The 15,285-nt window shown below is 41.4% G+C and overlaps 1 protein-coding gene across 1 annotated transcript in view; it reads left to right on the forward strand.

The window, feature by feature from the left end:
• The first annotated feature begins 4,885 nt into the window (after positions 1-4,885).
• The window catches only part of TBPL1 (TATA-box binding protein like 1), a 38,175-nt gene continuing 27,775 nt past the window's right edge, over positions 4,886-15,285 (forward strand). The window contains exon 1 of the mRNA XM_052645920.1: positions 4,886-5,039. The gene's annotated coding sequence lies outside the window, so the exon portion shown is untranslated. The remainder of the gene's footprint in view (positions 5,040-15,285) is intronic.

Here is a 15,285-nt window from a genome sequence, read left to right on the forward strand (position 1 = left end):
CAAACTTACTTGGCTGCCAGTCAATGTCATTTGGGGGAAATCCATTAGCTTTTTATCAGAAATCTCACTGAGACATAAGCTTTGAATATGGACTCTGCCCTTCCTGTTTCTAGCTCTTGGAAACTGACCTGGCAACTTCACCAACCTCCCTAGATCTCTATTCACTGTCTTTGCCATAGACACTATCTGATCACAGAGGAAGGGAACAGCTGGTATCATAAAATCAGGTTACAGTATCAGACTCTGTCCCATAAGTTGCACATTACTTAACTGGCAAACTGGAATTACTCTTTCAACTGGGGTACAGAGTGTATAACAGGAGATATTCAAGAATTCTGAGAAATGAGGATCCCTGACACCACTGCTCTGCTTGATCACTGCATTCATAGTTAGTGTGTTAACTTCATGTGGGGCAGAAAATTTCGTCGTTTCAATTGGCAGAGTAGATATTATCTGATCTCTACTAGTGTAGGATAACTAAACAGCTGGCAGAAAGGACTCCTCTTAACAATGCTGTTTCAGTACCATTCCACTACTGCTTGTCTCTTCAGAAAGCTATACTGAACAGTTTTTCTATATCAAAGCACTAAAGGAGATAAGTCAACATATTTCAATAGCCTGATTTTCTTTTTATAGCCAAGTTCATAAAACTGGAGCCTTAATGGGCATAACTATGGTAAAGAATCAGATTTGTTACCAACCCAATACAAATATTTCTATAAATACAAAGTTGCATGTTTAGATGTAACAGTAATGTCAGATTACTGAAAGTTTCAAAACGTTCCTCTTGATTTCTATAACTATTTCATTGCTGATCAGTACAGTTTACAGATGGGCTTTTGCCTTTATATCACATTTTAAACAGCATTTATCCAACTTATAAAGCTTACTATTTTACCAGCCTAAATATCAATTTATGTATTAATCAAGAGTCTTGGTTTGGCACAATGAGGTACCATCTTACACCGGTCAGAATGGCTGTTATCAAAAAGTCTACAAACAATAAATGCTGGAGAGGGTGTGGAGAAAAAGGAACCCTCTTACACTGTTGGTGGTAATGCAAACTAGTACAGCCACTATGGAGAACAGTGTGGAGATTCCTTAAAAAACTGGAAATAGAACTGCCATATGACCCAGCAATCCCACTGCTGGGCATACACACCAAGAAAACCAGAATTGAAAGAGACACATGTACCCCCAATGTTCATTGCAGCACTGTTTCCAATAGCCAGGACATGGAAGCAACCTAGATGTCCACTGGCAAACGAATGGATAAGAAAGCTGTGATACATATACACAATGGAATATTACTCAGCTATTAAAAAGAATGCATTTGAGTCAGTTCTGATGAGGTGGATGAAATTGGAGCATATTTTACAGAGTGAAGTAAGTCAGAAAGAAAAACACCAATACAATATATTAACACATATATATGGAATTTAGAAAGATGGTAACAATGACCCTATATGCGAGACAACAAAGAGACACAGATATAAAGAACAGACTTTTGGACTCTGTGGGAGAAGGCCAGGGTGGGATGATTGAGAGAATAGCATTGAAACATGTGTATCATCATATGTGAAACAGATTGCCAGCCCAGGTTTGATGCATGAGACAGGGTGCTCAGGGCTGGTGCACTGGGATAACCCTGAGGGATGGGATAGGAAGGGAGGTGGGAGGCAGGTTCAGGATGGGGAACACATGTACACCCATGGCTGATTCATGTGAATGTATGGCAAAAACCACCACAATAATGTAATTAGCCTCCAATTAAAATAAATAATATATATATATATATATTTTAACAAAGAGTCTTGGTTTGGAACATATGCTGTATATTCTAACTTTTCCTGGCACCTGGATAATAAATAATATTATAGCCTTACCTGGATCTTGACCAATGGAGCACATTATAAGACTAGTGAAGCCCATGGGCTTTATCTCATTGTCTTCTTTCACCTTGAAATGAATTCCTTGGTCAGTAAAATTGTGTTCTAAAGCTAAAGCATTCAACAAGTCTATGGGGAATGGTGGTTGTTGTTTAGTCGCTAAGCCAGGTCCAACTGTTTGCAACCCCTCCTCTGTCCATGGGATTTTCCAGGCAAGAATACTGTAATGGGCTGCCATTTCCTTCTCTATAGAGAATGGTGCCTGCAGTAAAATCAAACCCAATTCCAGAATGAGGAAATAATATAATGAGGCAAATTCCTGACCTGTCTGTGACAAAAGGGGAGTCCAAAGCAGTTGACATGCTTGATACCAGCTATATTGCTGGTCTCTTGTAAGGAAGGTGACAGGTAAAGACCTTAGTCATGGTTACCGTAAAGCTGACTTATCCACAGTGGCAGTGATCATTGGAATAGAGCCTTTCTCCTGCCATTTCCTTGGTAAATCAGACCATGCCACTCTACCACTTAAAACCCTTCAGTTCCCCCAACATTTGAAAGAAAATTCAAACTCTCTTACACATGGTCTGCAAGGCACTGAAGGTACAAGCCTTAGTTTCTTGTCAACTTTGCCTCATGTCCGCTTCCCCTTGCACTGATCATGATGCCCCATCCAGGCTACTCAGTTCAGTTCAATTCAGTCGCTCAGTCGGGTCAGATTCTTTGCGACCCCATGAATCACACCATGCCAGGCCTCCCTGTCCATCACCAACTCCCAGAGTTCACTCAAACTCATGTCCATTGAGTTAGCGATGCCATCCAGCCATCTCATCCTCTGTCGTCCCCTTCTCCTCCTGCCCCAAATCCCTCCCAGCATCAGAGTCTTTTCCAATGAGTCAACTCTTCTCATGAGGTGGCCAAAGTACTGGAGTTTCAGCTTCAGCATCAGTCCTTCCAATGAACACCCAGGACTGAACTCCTTTAGGATGGACTGGTTGGACTTCCTTGCAGTCCAAGGGACTCTGAAGTCTTCTCCAACACCACAGTTCAGAAGCATCAATTCTTTGGCGCTCAGCTTTCTTCACAGTCCAACTCTCACATCCACACATGACCACTGGAAAAACCATAGCCTTGACTAGACAGACTTTTGTTGGCAAAGTAATATCTCTGCTTTTGAATATGCTATCTAGGTTGGTCATAACTTTCCTTCCAAGGAGTAAGTATCTTTTAATTTCATGGCTGCAATCTCCCACACAGATAGCTCTAGCCTGTCTTGTTCCCTCCGCCTGGAACACTGTGCACCCCTTCCATTCCCATTCAGATAACAACCTGAAAGTCATCTCCCCACTACTCCACAGTCATGACTCTCTAACCCAGCCTCTTGCTTGTTGTCTTCATTACACCTAATACAAGCTATAATTATTTAATACTGTTCAAAGAATAAATGACTATAGAAACTGAAACAGATCAAAGTTCCATAATTCTACAGTGTCTTTAAATGCTCACATATTTTACTGAATATTCAAGAGTGGGAAGGAAAAGATCTATAGACACCCTTGAAGACCCCATAAATAGGGAAATACTCAAATGGTTGCCTCCTCCCCAACCCCTCAGAAGTCAGCCCAAGTCATCTATTTCAAAAAGGACTGTGGTATTAGCATGATTCATGGCGGATGCACACCAACCAGAGGCCAGGTATTCATGAGGCCCTTAGGGCCTTTTATTAAAATTAGAGCTGCCCACTGGTCTCATCCAGGGAGAGGCTTTTAACTGCAGCCCAACTCTGAGCAGAGGCCTGCGCCGGCCCGCCTGGGAGTGGGACTCGGGGGCGCGGCGGGCATCCGCACCGCTGCTTCGCGCTCCCGGACCGTTAGTCCGGTCTCGCTCTCGCAGGCAGCACCCTTCAAGTGGCCCCCGAGGGGCCCCGAGAGCCAAGCGCGGCCGTTCAAACTGGCGAAGTGTGCGCTTCTGGGAGTCCCCCGGGTCATTCCAGGGCCACTTGGGCGCGGAGCCGCGGAAGGGTCTCAGTCCTCAGGAGCCCGGCTTCCGTGTGAGCAGAGCCGCCGCCGCCGCCTCTGCCCAGCAGCCCGGACCCAGCGTGCAGCCGCCCTCTCCCTCCTCCCATCCTTCTTGGATCCGGCTACGCGGCTTAAAAGCCTCTCAAGGGCTTCCCGACTTCCAAGGCAGAGTCCTGACCGCAAACCCAAGTTGAGTATGGAATATCAAAGGGGCAGGCGACAGAAATGTGACCTAACCCCTATTATCTATCACCTATCTATCTATCTATCTATCCATTCTTTTACTTGTCATATCCTATCACTGTATTTTAGGACTAGGATTAGCATCCCTTCACGAGAGCTTGATCACGTAAGTTAACGCGTTTAACGGAAAAAGCGGTCGGACTTTTTCAAAACAGAAAATGTATTCGTCAGAATTAGAAAACAATTTTTAGTTGTTGAGGACGAGCTTCGCTAACTATATTGAATGGTGGACCTTTTCTATGAATTCAATGAGCTAACAGAAGTGGCAAGGTTTTGCCCCACCCCCACCCCTCAAAATAAAACCCCTAAAGTCCGTTTATATTACACTGTATGCCAGAAATTACGTACTCATGTGTAACTACTAGCTAAAAATGTACAAGGGATGCACAGTTTTTTCGAAATCTTTCCAGGCGGTTCTCAAGCAAAAGAAACCTAGCCTATTCCACACCTTTCCTCACTAACCCCACTTCGTCAAGCCCTTAGACAGGCCGGGCCGACCCGGACACCAGGAAGGAGGAAGGGAAAGTGGAGGAAGAGGCGGGGGAAAGTGACGGGAGCAGTGAGAGCCGGATATGACTGGCTAGCGAGGAACCCAGGAGGGCTCTGTCCGGCGGCGCTCTAGCCGCCGAGCGTTGTCTCTATGCTCCCCCGCGTCTGGTCTATTTATTGTCGCGGGGAAGCAGCGGCCGCCCTGTACCCGGAACAACAAAGCACGAAAGACGGAGCCCGAGCCTTCGGGGCTCCTAGCAACCGGCCGGGGCAGGAGTTCCATGGAGACTGGGGAGCGTGCTCGCCTCATCATCATCCTTATCCTCCAGCTTATCCTTCGCGTCCGCCGCAACCGGCAGCAGCGCTGCCGCCGCGTCCTCTGCCGCCGCCCGCTCTTCCCACGGTAACCCGGTCGGCGACCCTGGGCGGGAGGGGTAGCGCGGGCTTCGGGGCTGCCCGAGTGCCGGTTGCGGGGCGTCTTGGCGCGGGGCGGGCTTGTGCGGAGCCGCGGGCATGCTGGTGATGGAGTGTGCGGGGGCGGATGCCTGGGCGGAGGGGAGAGCAGCTCCGATGCGGGAAATTGGTCCAGCGGCCGAGGGAGGGTCCAGCTTTCAGGAGGACGGGGTGATATTTGGGGATCTCGTCTGGGATAACGGGGTGGGGGTGGGGCGTCACTGCCTGGGAACGTTATCCGGCGGGGTGTAGGATAAGAAGAGATATTTTTATTTCTTGGGTTAGCCACCACTGGGAAAGACTGGAGAAGGGAGATTCCCCATCTTTCTCTGTGGAGCCCTCACCCAGGGGACGAGAAATCGTGCAAAGATGCTAAAAGGGTCCGTTGCTTCCCAGAAAACTTCATGCGGTCTCGGCCGCGGCGGGAAGGCTCCCAAATAGCACCTTGGTCGGTTCCTACTTTTGGCAATGCCTGCAGCACCTCCCCCCACCCTTTTTTTTTGTTGTTGTTAGTAGTAGTAGTATTAACCAGAATTAGGCTTGATGAAGGATCTGAAACTGAGGAGGATAAAATGGGTAGGACGTAGGGCTAAGCAAGGTTGAGAACCGGGGTAAGAGCATAATAGCCAGTAAGAGGTCTAAAAGTAAATTCGATTGGAAATGACGGTTTTTAAACTCTCTCCTGCTGAGATGTGCTTCTGCGGGCTCTGTCAGTGTGTTCATTGCAATAGGATTCAGACCGCAGCCAATCCACGTCTGTGAGCTCTCTGACTGCATCTGTCACCTGCAGTTCTAGAGAGACACTGGCAATTGACCAGCGTGGGCTTGGGTGTTTAGGGTTAAGAAGAGTAACTTAAAATTGGCTCAAGGAAAGAAAAGGAAACAAGCTTGGTGTGATTTTTGTTTGCAGAGAGAATGACATTTTCCGTGGGGAAATTGAAAAAGAGAAATATGAGAAGGTTTAGCTATTTTAGCATAATCTGCAGCCTGTTGGAAAGTTTGAGAAAATGGCAGTTAAATCGAAAAAGGACTTTTATCATCACTCTGTAGTTGAAAGAATTATTCACAGCTGATATCTTGCTTACCAGTTTGTGCCATCTCTTTAGGCCTTAGGCCTCTGTTTAATGGTTTTATGCTTCCCAAACCTTTCTAGGTCAGTAAATGAGGTTTTCCTGTGGCATACTGAAATGGCCATATATGCATGCTACAGTAATACTATTTTTGTGTCCAGTGGGAACAAAGCTCTTTAGTTGAAGATTAAAGATGAAAAGAAAATTGATAAATCACAGAAGCAATGATGTCAACCATGGTTTCTCTTTGTCCCTTACTTTTTTTTTCCCTCTTACTTTTCCCCTGAGTCTGGCTTGTCTTAAGCAAAAACGTTCATCCTGATCCAGAGTCAGTCTCCGAGACTATCATGATCTGCTGCTTTGTGCTCTTGATTGGTTGATGTCAAAATCGAGTTTTTGACTGGATATTTTCATGGAATTGAGGTACAGCATCTCTTATTAAACCAATTTCGTATATGTGCAAAGAGGTGGCAGATACCTTTAACAGAGATGCGAAATATAAATATTGTATGTGTGTTAAGTTGCTTCAGTCGTGTCTGACTCTGCACCCCTTTAGACTGCACCCTGCCAGGCTTCTCTGTCCATGGGATTCTCTAGGCAAGGATACTGGAGTGGGTTGTGTGCCCTCCTTCAGAGGATCTTCCCAACCCAGGGATCGAACCCACATCTTGCATTGTCAAGCAGATTCTTTACAACTGGCGCTACCTGGGAAGCCCGGGAGGTACAAACATTGGGAAACTTAAAATTGCATTTTAAACCTCTTGAGAAGAAAAACCTAATATTGTCTTCTGTAGATTAGTGAGTCAAGGACTTTGGCTTACTCTCTCGTTTGAGGTTGTGCTGGGGCATGATGGCACTTGAGGTGCTGGAGGATATTCTTGGTTCATGTGAGATTCAGTGAGTTCCCTCTGCCTCAGGGCTGCTGTCACACTCACTTCATTTAGATCTTAATCGCTGCTGCCTCTTTTCCTTTACCGCTTCTGTGTTTGAGGAAAAGGATTTAAGCCCCAGCTACCTCAGCTTCTTCCTTTATTAACAGTCCCTGCTTTCCCTGCCGTCTGCTGCAATACTTGCAGCATTTCGTGTTGTCTTAGTTCCTCTCTTCACCTAATCATGTCCCAATCAAAAATGATTCCTTATGCTATTTGTATTATTTCCGTTTCTTAGGGAGTTTTCAACATATGTCCTTGGCCTGTGTATCCTTTTTGTTAACTTTGTTGCATTTTCCTTCTGTATCCCTCTGCTTATATTGAGAATGGAGTGTTCATGTCAGATGTTCTCTATTCATTCTGAACCAACAACTGTTGGTTGTATGGTATGACAGGTAAGAGCCTTATGCTGAGAATCAAGACTGTGCTGAAATAAGGCATGTAAAAATATTTGAACTTTTAGGAATAAAAGGTGTTACAGAAGTCCAAGTGGTAACACTGTAATTGAAGATGTAGTCACTTTTTTAAAAAAAAGATAAAAGTACAGCTTGCTCTGTGTTGTTAATTGAACCTTAGATTTTCATAATTTGTACTCTAAAAACCTTGTCTTAACATCCAACTTTTCAGATCATTTTGCATCTGAGTACTTGACTGAAATTATGCTTTGCCAAATTAGAGGGGAAAATTAAGTGAGTCCTATAATATTTTTTCATGTGTGGGAAATTGTCATATCAAAATTTTTGTAGATGTGTATATATAGAGAGACTGTATAGCATTTGCCATAAAGTAGAATGAATAAATAGAAAATTTACAGCTGAAAACTTCTGGAGAGTGTTCTTTCTTAGCATGGATGTGGCACAGTATTTAAAAATCAGCAAATATTGTATAATTTAGTTAAGTGGGTATCAGTGCTGTTTTTTGGTGAAGGAGGCCTATAATTACCTAGTGATTGATTTCTTTCTGTTGCATCATAGCCCATGTGATGAATAATTATTGCTGTGAAAAATAAAGTTTAAATGGATTTTAGAATTGATAATAGTAAAATGTTTCCACAGTGTTCTCAAAACCTGTAGTGCTTTGGCAATTTAGCTGTTTTGTGGCATTTGAATTAATAAATAAAGATTTCCTGAAATTTACACCCGTGTTTGTTATACCTTTAATATGTCTGATGCCATGGTGTATAAAGCTGTGTTAAAGGTGCCTCTCATCAGGTGCGTTTTGTGCACTTGTAGATAGCAGGGAAATGACATAGGTAGACACCAAAACATGACAAACACAAATCTGAATTTTAAAGCCTGTATTACATGCTTCCTGGTGCTAGACTTACTGGTGTATGGATTTCATCATGCCTGGTAAATTAGAAGTTTCTTGGGGATCAGGACTGTAAATTGCCATCCTGTTGTATGTTTGTGCGTGTGTGTGGTTTGAAGATTAATTAAAGGGTATACATATTTTATTTCTTTCCTTTCAGGGACTTATCTAGTAGATGAAGGGAACCTTTAGACATCTAATCTAATTAGTAATCTAATCCTGATGCCTAAAATTAAACTTTTATATTCGCTGTATATTCTGAGCAACAGAATTTCTCAAACATGATTAGGGCTTTTTTTTTTTTTTAACCAATTCAAATAATAAAAATAATGGTTTACTGCTTTGAGTTAATACTGTATTTGCTCTTGTCCCATGACTGTCACTTTGAGTAATTTCAAAAGGGTAAAAGAGTATATTTATCTGAGGTCTTCCCAGGCCATGTAGACAAATTTGATTCTTGTATTGTGACACAACCTTTGATTTAGAAGAAAAATGGAGTAAGTATGTTTGTATAGTTGTGAAAAAACAAGATTCCAGAACTGTGTCATTAGTAGAAGGGAATCAGGTCAGGTCGTATCAAAAATTGTACCCATCTGGTCTTTTCATGTGGTTAACGGGTGATAAAATTCACAATTTGGTTTAAATGGCTTGTTTTGTAATGTGAAGTGTGCTGCTGGGGATCCCACTAAATACTAAAAACAAAAACCATAACATAGTGAATAGTGAAGTCGCTCAGTCGTGTCCGACTCTTTGCGATCCAATAGACTGTAGCCTACCAGGCTCCTCCCTCCATGGGATTCTCCAGGCAAGAGTACTGGAGTGGGTTGCCATTTCCTTCTCCAGGGGATCTTCCCGACCCAGGGATCGAACCTGGGTCTCCTGCATTGCAGGCAGACCCTTTAACTTCTGAGCCACCAGGGAAGCCCCTGGTGAATTCTGGGACAGTTCTAATCAGCCTTCATGTGTGAGTCCATAATTAAGCTATTTAAAATTTCCCCCCCAAAAAAATGCACCATGAAACTTTTGACTGGCGACTTTGGCCATGCAGTATTCATCTGTCAAGAAAGAATACTGAAAATCAGATTGCATCTTTATGGACGGTTTTCTCAGGACCTATGTGGATGACTCTTGGTATTTTGTCGTCGTTACCATCATAGACTGCTGTCCATAGACACTAATACCTGATACACTTTTGTTTTGTAATTCAGTAAGTGAGAACTCAGAATATTTTAATTAAGAAGTCAGAATTTGTTTTTTATTAATGAAATGGTTTCAAAGAATCAGGCATTAACTTTCTTCCTTCTGATAAATTACAGTTTTTATTGTAAAATCAGTTTTGATCAAAATCTGTTATACTTTCTTGAGACGAGGCTTTGTATAGCGCTTGTGTGGACTCTGGATACAGGCTGCCTGTGTTCAGTGTGGTTGCGATGCTGCTTATTAGCGGTATGGCCTTGAACAAGTTTTTTCACTGCCTTCATTCCCCAGTTTCTTATCTGTAAAATGGGTTAATATTAGTACCACCTCATATTGGTGGTAAGGAAGTGTAAAGCACTTACCACAGTGTTGTGCGAAGTTAGCTGAAAAGATACTGGCTGGTGCTTGTTGCGGTGGCACGGTTAAAGGGGAACCACCTTATTTCTTTCAGTTGGAGGCGATTAAAACATTGAAACTCTTTGTAATGCTGCCTGTTGGACTCATCTCTGCTGTTAGGTCTTGGGAGGGGGAAGGACTTTTGTTTTAATTTTGAATCGTCACACAGACATCTGGTTATCACTTATGGCAGATGGACTCAGTAAAAAAGAGACATCTCTGTTTCTTGGAAAAGGAAGGCCAACAAAGGCTGGTCTGGCACCATGTTGCAGCTATTGAAATGCTATTCCCTGTGGACTTGACTGCTTGTTTAGTTGTATGGTACTTCTGAATAAAAGGAATAGACCCAATGGTTTCATTTAGCAGAATTAGTCTTTCTTTAGAATACACTATTTTTTACTTTAACCATAGGTGATGGTAAACTTGAAACTTGCTGATGTCATTGTCAGGCCATTTAACTTGAGGTTTTTGTGTCAGTATAAATGTGCTCTTCATAGTAGCTTTCTTGTCGTTTTAGAGGTAGCTGAAACTGCTGCTTCGCTCTGATAATACAAGTAGCTCAGGAATGACTGCATATAATTACAAGATTATTTGTTTATGATAAGGTTGACACCAAATACTGAGACTGCCTAATCAGGGAATAACCTGATAAATATAGCTTTGTTTATTAGACTGCTGTTGAAATGGCTAATTTTTTAAATGTTAAGTCCAAATGGTTTAGTTGTATGGGCCTTTGAAATTATTGACTAGAAAATAAATATTTCTGCTTAAGTATAATAAATCGCAAACTGTTCTTTCCTATTTTTGGCTAATGTATAGGTCTTAGTTTTTAGTTGAAATAATATTTTTTATAAGACATGGAAGTTTATATAAAACACATTATTAAAAGTATGTTTTGCTTTCAATATACAGGGGTAAAATTTTATAATTCTTCCATATTGTGCAATTTTTGTTTTAGTTGATTTTTATAACCCTCCCTCCCTCAGATTGGTAAATATGTTTGTGTTTAGAGGCATGACTTTTGTTTTCCTTTTTGAAGAGAGTGACATCTAGTTGATACTGTTGATTTCATTGAGTACTAATAACTACATTGGCCACAATAGAGGAAGTATTGATGTAATATTGTTAACATAATTCCTAGATCTAGATTCTAGGAATTCTAGATCTAAACAAATATTGAAATAAGCATAGAAATGATCCTGGCTGTTTCATATATATTTTTTCATATATATATATATATATGTATGTGTGTGTGTGTATGCACAAGTATATATCCTTTAATTTTAGATATTCTGAGGACTGTGTTGGGAACTTTCATGACAACAGGCCTTCAAGGTGTCAGTACTACTGCCCAGAATAAAAGCTAGGTGTTTTATTCTGTCACATGGTTAATATTTCCCTGGTGTTGTCAACATCACTCTTTTTCAGGGACAAGTGTTGCCATCTTTCAGACATGAAGATAACACCAGTGTGTAACCACAAAGTGCAGATCTGAAGATGGGCATTTGGTTTGTGAAGATGGCCAACACTTAATAGATCCATTGTTTGAACCTCTCTTTAGGTTCATGAAGAACCTGCAGCTTTTATGAAACAAGAACCTTTTCTTTTTAATTTGCCAAATACTTTTGTTGAGCCCCAACCCTTTTTTCTTTCACCTGCTTATGGCTGTGGTGAACATCTTGTATATCTCCAGTTTCTTGTATGCATGTGCAGCCTAGTGAGGTTGTAATGAGCCTCCCTTAATTGCTTGTGGGTTGACTGCATCCCAGGATGTGGCAGGTTAGGGTGGTGGTGGGAGCCACAGCTATGTAGAAGACATAGTCACCAGTTCATTGGACCTTCCTGAAACAGACTTGGCGTGCTCATCTCAAAAGTCTGCCGGATTTCGTAATTCAGTTCTCTCCTCTGTTTTGTTGGTGGGGGAGAAGCTGAGATAAGGGATGTGACATGGTTGAACAATTCACAACTGATTAAAAAAAATAATGATATTAATCTGTGAATAACGCTTGTTTTCATCATCGCAGCAGCGTATTGCCAGTGTAAATCTTGCAATCTTGAAAATTCCACTTCGATGCATAGTGTAAACCTACTTGGATAATTGTTCATTTGTCTATATATTAAGAATGCATGCCTTTAAAGTTACTCTTAGTAGGCTTTTTGTTTGGGGCCTGTTAAATTGGAAGAGTTTCAAATGTCTGAAACTATGTTCTTAATTTATCTGTATTGTATCCTCACTCTCACTTTGTAAAGAGAGGAATAATGGCTTTATTATCAAACCAAAGATTGCTGTGCTACAAGTAACTGACAGGGTAGCTAGTCTGTAACCAGCTATCCTGGAATGAATTTAGGGTATGGATGAATTAAGACTCTTGGGACTGAAATGGACAGTGTAGTTTAGGAAAAGGGAAAGGGACTAGGTACCAAAGTGCCAAGAGTTGGTCTGTGTGTTTTAATCAAAACAGTTCCTTCCTTACATCAGATATGTATTGTATTTATGTATTTGTGAAAACTCCTGAAACACAGTTACCCTTTAGGACTTGGGGATTTTAACTAAAAGTGGTAATGACTTGTTAGACACTAGAAGCACTAAGTGGAACGTACCGGAATGTGAGATAAGAAAGTAATAGAATTCTGTTGGATAACTTGAATAGCTGAGGCTACTAAGATTCTTATTGTTTTACTGGAGAATGTTTCCTCTCCCCATTTATTCACCAACCCCACAATTCTTTTTTTTTTTAATTGAAATATAGTTGATTTACAATATTGTGTTATTAGTAACTTCTGCTATACAGCAAAGTGATTCAGTTATACAAATATATACATCCTTTCTTATATTCTTTTTCATTATAGTTTCTCCCAGGACATTGAATATAGTTCCCTGCTATACAACAGGACCTTGTTGTCATTCCGTTCCTCCCCCACCCCCTTTCCACTTAGCAGCCACCCAACTCCACAATTCTTTCAGTTGTTCTTTTGCATTTAATTCAGCAACTACTTATTGAGTTTAGGACCAAGTACCAGTTACTAACCCACATTCCAAAGATACACATTTATATTAAATTGTTCTCTTTAAGGATCACAGTGCCTACAGTCTAGTAGGCAGTTACCGTACAGTCGGTGCCTACAGTCTAGTGGACAGTTCAGTACAGTCAGTACCTTTGCATTTGCTGTGCCTTCTACTTGGAGTCCCTTCTCTCAGTGTTTCATATAACTGGCTCCTCCTTAACCTTCAAGATCTCATTTTAAAAATAATTTTCATTTCTGAGGAAGTTAAGAAGCCTTCCTGGATCACTCTGAAGTTTCTCTCATGTCATTTCCTTTATAACATAGATCACATTCTCTAATTACTCTCATTGCTTGTCTGTCGTCTGTTTCTTCCACTGGAGGACAACTGTCAGGAGGGCTCCTTACTTGACCATTTTATTCTAAGCAAGTATTTCTGAGGGGATTAATTATTTGTTTTGGATACATTGGTTTAGCGCAATGAATATGCCTAACAGATAGGAATCTGGATTCAGTCTCTGATAGGTTAAGATTGAAGTAAGACCTCTAAATTTATGGATAGTGATTGAAGCCTGGAAAGCTTAAATTAAAAAGTATTTTAAGACAATGATTTATAACCTTCAAGGATCTTAAATCCTTTTGAAAATATGAAGAAAACAATGGCCTCCTCAGATACATATCCAGGTTAGTGTGGATATGATTCCAAGGGAGTTTGCCCTCTAGAATCTGTTGTTGAGCTTTTAAGGGACTGTCACTGACTTCCCTGAAGAATTTATGATTTAAGAGGCAGACAAAGCAATATTTGAGATAGGAGGAGAACCTAGGAAAGGTGCCTCAGAAGCCAAGGATAGGGGATAGTGAGGAAGAATTTGGGGAATCAGGGGTTCCCAGTGCTTTATGCTCTGCTGCTGCTGCTAAGTCGCTCCAGTCGTGTCCGACTCTCTGTGACCCCATAGACGGCAGCCCACCAAGCTCCCCCGTCCCTGGGATTCTCCAGGCAAGAACACTGGAGTGGGTTGCCGTTTCCTTCTCTGATTCATGCAAGTGAAAGTGAAGTCATGTCCGACTCTTCGCAACCCCATGGACTGCAGCCTACCAGGCTCCTCTGTCCATGGGATTTTCCAGGCAAGAGTACTGGAGTGGGGTGCCATAGCCTTCTCCGGCTTTATGCTCTGGAGTAGTCCAATAAAAGGAAGTGTCAGCTGTGACACTGGATTCAGCAAGGAGCAGTTCTTTTGTAACATTTCATCCCAGGCAGAGGCAGAAGGCAGATTGTGACAATTTAAGGCATGAATCTGAGTTAAGGAAACAACACATGGGAAACAGTGCAGAAATCTTGATGTTCTCTATGATAAACAGCCCTGATATGAGACTGTAGCCCATTTTAAGGACCTACTGAGAGGGAAATTCCATCATTTTGTTGACCTGTTGTGGTGTTTCAGCCCAGTGGTTCTCAACTGACTGCCCCATTAGAAACAACTTGGAAATGTTTTTAAAATCAGGGCCGTGCAAAGGTTAGTTAATCAGTATCTTTGGGGCTTGTACCTCTTTTATAGCTTTTATTTTGTTTTGTTTTGGCTTTTTCTTAGAAGTTAAGAACCAGTCAGAAAACCTCCTTATCACTCTTGTATGTTCTGTGTTAGAACACTTTCTTGTACATTATCATCAGTTAACTTAGCTTACTGTCGTGCTAGTTTTAAATCAGTGCCCTGTAGTCCTTTTTACATTGAATTTGAATTAGTTTCTAATTCAAAACATTTTTTGTGGCTTTCTTCTGATCTTTAGCCGAGTTGTACACATTTGTCTTTTTTGAATGATACAGCCCTCAATCGGTGAAAGATTTGCCCATTTCTGAGTAAAACAAGAAATTCTTAATGGTGCTAACATGTGGAAAATATTCACTCTGTAGTTCTGTTTGCTTTTATTTAAATGTTGCTTTTTTTTTCCCCCACTAAACAGCTAGAAAAGTTTGAACTCTGTACACTGTTTTCCAAATAGCTAATTTCATAACCTTACCTTCCTGTTTTTAAAATGGCAGTCATACATGACCCAGACCTTAAACAGGTTGTCTCCATTAGAACATACATTTCATATGAAAGGTAAGCCTATAAAAGTGGTTGAAAGGAAACTGTCAAAATAGGAAATTCACCCTGTTGTGTTTTCACCTTGCAGTGCTTTCTCTGGATTAAATTCTTGATGAGCTGTCCGAAGTTGAAGCTTGAATCCTGCATTCACACCCTTGAAATAAAAATAAAATATGGAGAAAAATGATCTTTATGCATGCCAACCT

This window comes from Budorcas taxicolor, chromosome 9 (assembly GCF_023091745.1).
Source record: "Budorcas taxicolor isolate Tak-1 chromosome 9, Takin1.1, whole genome shotgun sequence".
Lineage (NCBI taxonomy): Eukaryota > Metazoa > Chordata > Mammalia > Artiodactyla > Bovidae > Budorcas > Budorcas taxicolor.